This window comes from Bidens hawaiensis, unplaced genomic scaffold (genome assembly GCF_021521415.1).
Source record: "Bidens hawaiensis isolate Kalapana, Puna unplaced genomic scaffold, B.hawaiensis_p1.1 tig00000001_1, whole genome shotgun sequence".
Classification (NCBI taxonomy): Eukaryota; Viridiplantae; Streptophyta; class Magnoliopsida; order Asterales; family Asteraceae; genus Bidens; species Bidens hawaiensis.
In genome coordinates this window covers 3,362,284-3,368,226 of record NW_027491014.1, presented here as the reverse complement: position 1 = coordinate 3,368,226, position 5,943 = coordinate 3,362,284, and positions in this window count along the sequence as shown.

Below are 5,943 nucleotides of genomic sequence, written 5' to 3'. Positions count from 1 at the left end.
TGTAATCTCTCCAATTTCCTGTTCTCCTATTGCTGGCGTAAGAATGTGGATTATTGGGATTTTCAAATCCTTAGGAATCTTCAAAGATGAGGCCAAGTTTGCTAAGGCATCTGCCCCAGCATTTTCTTCTCTTGGTACCTGTGTAATACTAAACATTTCGAAGGATTTTGATAGCTCCTTCACAACATCTAAATACTTTATTAGTTTCTCACCTTTAACAGCATAGGAGCCGTTAAAGTGGTTAGTTATCAATAAATAATCTACATAAACTTGAAGATACCTGATCCTCATGTTTTTGGCTAATTGTAAACCTGCGATTAAAGCTTCGTACTCTGCTTCATTATTTGTTGCCTGGAACTCACAAGCTATCGACTGGGGTAATATGTCCCCCTGTGGCGATTTCAGTAGGTTCCCTAGTCCTGTTCCTCTCACGTTGGATGCTCCATCTGTGAAGAGTATCCAAGGATCCTTCGTCTCGTCTAATTGTTGTACTTCCAAGTTAGCTTCTTTTTGTAGATCACTAGTGAAATCAGCCACAAAGTCCGCTAGAGCTTGAGACTTGATTGCTGTCCTCGGCTCGTATCGAATGTCGTATGCACTCAGCTTTACATCCCACTTAGCCATTCTACCTGACAACTTTGGTTTTCTAAGAACATTCTTTACGGGATAGTTAGTTCTCAAAATAATATGGTGAGTTTCAAAATAATGCCTTAGTTTAGTAGAGGCCATAATAAGTGCAAGGATTAATTTTTCTAAATGAGAATACCTGGACTGCGCATCTAAAAGGCTCTTACTTACATAGTATACTGGGTGTTGCTCACCTTCATGATCCTATACCAAGACTGCACTCACTGCATTTCCTGAGACGACGAGATATAGATACAAGGATTCTCCATCCACAGGCTTCATTAGGGTTGGGGCTGAGGATAGGTAATCCTTTAGGGCTGTGAGAGTGGCTTCATGTTTTTCAGTCTACTCGAATTTCTTGTTCTTTCTCAGGATATCATAGAAGTCTTTACACTTCTCGAAGGATGGTGAGATGAATCTATTCAAGGCTGCTATTCTTCCCATTAATATTCGGACGTCTTTGGCATTTGCAGGAGATTTGAGGTTGACAATAGCTTCGATCTGTTCCGGGCTTGCTTGAATTCCTCTTTTTGTGACCATATACCCTAGAAACTTTCCAGCCTTGACACCGAAGTGGCATTTGGATGGATTTAGTTTCATATTGTACTGATCAAGGATATTGAATGCTTCCTCGAGGTCTTTGAGGTGATCCTCTGCCTTCTTGGATTTTACCACCATATCATCTATGTATACTTCCGTAGTCTTGCCCAATTGGTCTTTGAACATCATATTGACCAACCTTTGATATGTCGCTCCTGGATTTCTTAGTCCGAAGGGCATAGCAGTATAACAATATATACCGGTGGGAGTCATGAACGCTATGTCCTCTTGATCAGATGGTTCCATCAGAATTTGTTGAAATCCAGAGGAAGCATCCATAAAGGTGAGCATTTCATGTCCAGCCGTTGCGTCCACCATGGCGTCTATATGTGGTAATGGGAAAGGATCCTTGGGACATGCTTTATTTAAATCTGTAAAATCAACACATACCCTCCACTTTCCATTCTTTTTTGAAACTACGACCACATTAGCTAGCCATCGAGGATACTGAATCTCTCTGATCATACCGGCCTTAAGAAGTTTTTTAACTTCTTCTTGTATGATCTTGTTCCTCTCAGGAGCGAATTTTCTTCGCTTCTGATGGATGGGTTTAACAGATAAATCAAGGCCGAGCTTATGAGTAATTACCTCTTTCGAAATACCTGTCATATCTGAGTGTTTGAAGGCAAAGGTAGATCTCCTTCGCCCTAAGAAGGATACTATATCTTCCTCGATCTTACTGGGGATATTGGATCCTAGAAACACCTTTATTTCTGGATCTTCTGGGTCCAATGATACTTCTTTAAGGTCTTTCTCCCTAGCTTCCAGCACGTTCCTAGGATGTTGCTGTAGTTGCTATGCTATAGTTGGTTTGGCTGTTGCTTCATTGATGAAGAATTATAGTTCTTAGCCCCTACTTGATCACCTACTATCTTTACTACTCCCCAAGGGGTTGGTAACTTGATGCATTAGTGATAAGTTGATGCTACGGCCTTCATTCCATGGAGCAAGGTCTACCTAAAATAACATTGCAAGAAGAAAGGTTATCTATAAAACAGAATTTTTGGTAAGAATTTAACCTTTCGATATAGATTGGAAGGTTGATGTCCCCCAATGTCTTCTTGCTTTCATCACTGAAACCGACTAGCACCGATGTTCTGGAAATAATTTCTGAGTCGGGGATGTTCATCTTTTTGAGGACGTCGTGTTGGATAATGTTGACCGAGCTGTCCCCGTCCACTAGGATCCTGCGTACATAATGGTTAGAGATAAATAATGTAACAATCAAACCGTCGTGGTGAGGATCTTGGATGTTCAGCTTGTCCTCTTCTTCAAAGAAGATTCTCCTATCTGTTGTTAACGTGGTTGAGACTATTTGGTGGTCTCCGTTGTTCATCTTGACTTCTTTTGCTAATCTTTTTGCTACAGAGAATGAAGCTCCACATATGTCCGAACCCCCCGATATAAAGTTGACCCCTGACACATCTGAGTTTTTCTGATGAGGATCCTGGATCCTTGAGTGAAAAAGACTCTCTGATCGGTCATTCGAGTAGTGGGGATGAGCGGTCTTTTTTCATCGTCCAGTTCGAATTCTTCTATGGAATTGTCTTCTAAGGTACAAGAACTTCGAAATAATTCGTAGTCTCTGGAGACAAAGTTGATCACATGTGCATCTGGTGGCGGTGGTGTTGCTTTCTGTGGAAGATCTTCAGGATCCTGGGTTTTGGATTTCTTCCTTCCCAAGAGTTCTTTAAAGTGACCCTTGCTTAGGAGATACCCGATTTATTTTCTTAAGCCAATGCATTCAGCTGTCGCATGGCCAAAGTCTTCATGGAAAGCGCACCATTTAGACTTGTCTTTAAAGCCGACGATCTTCTCATTCTTTCGGGGCCACCTTGCCTTTTCTCCTAGATCTTTCATGGCACAAATCAAGCCACGAGTATCTACAGAGAAACAATAGTCGAAGATGCAAGAATCTTCATCTTCATCCCCTTCTTCTACTGCTCGCACGTTCTGATTGTTGAACTTGGAATAAGGCTTAGCATTGTTGTTCCTATTCCAGGATCCTTTATTCTTTTCGGTTGTTTGTCCCCCAAGACGATCTTGGATCTTTTTGTCTTCTTTCAAGAGGATATATCTTAAGGCCCTACTTCTGGCTTCATCTAAGGTCCTGCACGGAGTCATCACTAGATCATCATAAAACGGGGAGTTCTTTTGAATTCCCATCTTGAATGCTTCAACAGCAGTGTAGGTTCCCAGCCGGATCTACACAGGAGTATCTCGTAACACGAGGGTGCGGAATCCCCACATAATACGATACGAGCGTAAGATATATAATACGTTGAACCGATAAACAAACACACGTTACAATACTAATAAACACGATTGTATTGCAACACTTCAACACGTGATCTCAATAATCACCAATACACGTTCGGAACTGTTAACCAAAATAAGCCGAAGTGAGGTTTAAATAACCTCGACAACTTCGCCTAACATACTAGGCGAAGTTGTCATAACTTCGCTTATCTCCAAGTTCGCCTACATCCCAGGCGAACTTGTGTAAAACAATATTCAAAACCAAAACAAACAATCTAACACGATTACAGACACATACAAAACACGAGATACTGAACTACTGACATTATGCACCAACAGACTCCCCCTTGGCAGTAGCTTCATATCTCTATCATCATTCTCGTGTCTAGTAAACCCAAAAATCTCGTGTCACCCGTCTTCAAGCATGAACTCCCTGTCTTACACAGACAGAGACCACCCTCTGTTACTTCTTGGCTTCATCTTTCCACGCAGGAATATAGAATATCTTCTTATCGTTTAGTACCTACAAATCAGCTTGAGACAAATTTACCAAGTGCATGGGATCATACACTCTCAGAATCTCCTGCTCGTCTTCATCTTCCATAACAGCTTCAGCTGTTTGACTATCAACGTACCACCACTTGAGACTCTTTAAAACATCCTTGGGCATTAACTTCATCGGCACTTCTTTCAAACACCGAATCGGCTTATATTTCATCACCATCCAAGGTTTACCATCAGCTCGCATTCCTCTTTCCTTATCTTCAACTAGCTTCCCTTTCTGAGGCTTTAACAACTCAAACTTCTTCTCTTTCACACTTTCTTTCCACATAATCTTCCCAATTATTCTAGCCATATTGTCATCACTCCTGTTAATCAATCTCAATCTAGCTAAATCCTTCACCTCACACTCACGAAAGGTATTGAGAGATCTCAATGTCCTCTTAAAATACTGAATCCCATAAAAGCGTTTAATCACAAATAACTTTAACTGCTCATCATACAGCCAACAAATAATACCTTTCTTCGACTCAGCACACCCTTTGATATTGTAACTCTTTTTGAACATTGTTGGAACCGCTGGCTTCTTTGTCTTAACAAGCCACTGAGCGTAGCCTTCTTTCCATCTCGGCTGTTCTTCCCACTCAGACTCATCTGACACATCCATATCTTGACTCACATTCACCTTGTCAACGTCTGGAATATCATGTTCTACACTGTCATCCACAATCTCACCTTCTTCTATCTCACTATCAATCACAATCTGTTCTCCTATATTTTCAATCTCCTCAACAGTTAACACATCATCATCACCCACATCATCATCACCCAATATTTCCTCATCATCCACAACCACGACATTTTCACCACCTGATCCACCTGCCGTACCAGTTGACTCCCCCTGAGATGTGGAAGTCCCAAGAGTTTGTTCAGTTCTTGGCAACTCACCACCTGCACCTTTCGATGCATTGGGATCATCGTCTCTATCTTGACTCTTATTTGTTCTCAACTCGTCACCCTTGCAGCTCGTCTCCCCCTGAGATGCTAAGAACTGTTTTAGAGCATCAAAAAGTTTACCGTGCTCAACAAGGAGCGACGATTGGATCTGATTTTCCGCAACAAGTCGTTGAATAAATTGAGTCTGGATTAGATTGATTCTTGACTGTTCAGCAACTACCCGTTCAAGAGCCGCTATCCTTTCAGAATCAGATAAGGTAGCATCAAAATCAAAACGCATGTGAGAAACGTCTTGAGCATAAGGTGGAGGTATTCCCAAACTGGCTGGAGTGTCAGAAGCAGGCTGAATAGTAACCGCGGGTGGTATTGTGACAAATAACCCCACAGTAGCAATCAACGTTGACTCAACAAATCTTGCAACAACCTCCGATGGAGGAACAGTAGGAGGTTGCAAGGAAACTATCTCCGGAGCCGAAAACTGAAACGTGGTTGGTGGAATACAAAATGATGATGACGTTGTCACCATGGGAACACTGGAGGTAATCGGTACTGTTACAGTCATAGAAGCAGGAACCATAGTCATACCAGATAACGAGGGTGGAGAGAAACGAACCACCCTTGAGCTTTCACCAGCTCCCGAACTTTCACCAGCTCTGACCTTCTTCGATCTTCGTACCAACTTGTCTAACTCCTCCTCATAGTCAGATTCACTGTCATCCGAGTCTTTCTTTCTCTTGCCATGTATTCTTTCTTGTCTGACCAGAATCTGTTGTGCTTCAGCGATATCATCAGTGGAAAAGTCAGAATCGGTTCTCTCAGAATCCGCCACAGACGTGGCAACCATAGAAATATTCACACCAGATGCCTCAGCTACTGGGGCTCGAACCTCAGCAGCTGGATCAATTTGTTCCATGTCAAAGAACCCTTGCCCACCAAAGGCTGCTTCAAGATCGACCTGTTCTTCCGAAGCTGCAACAGGATCAGCATGCAGAGCTTGCT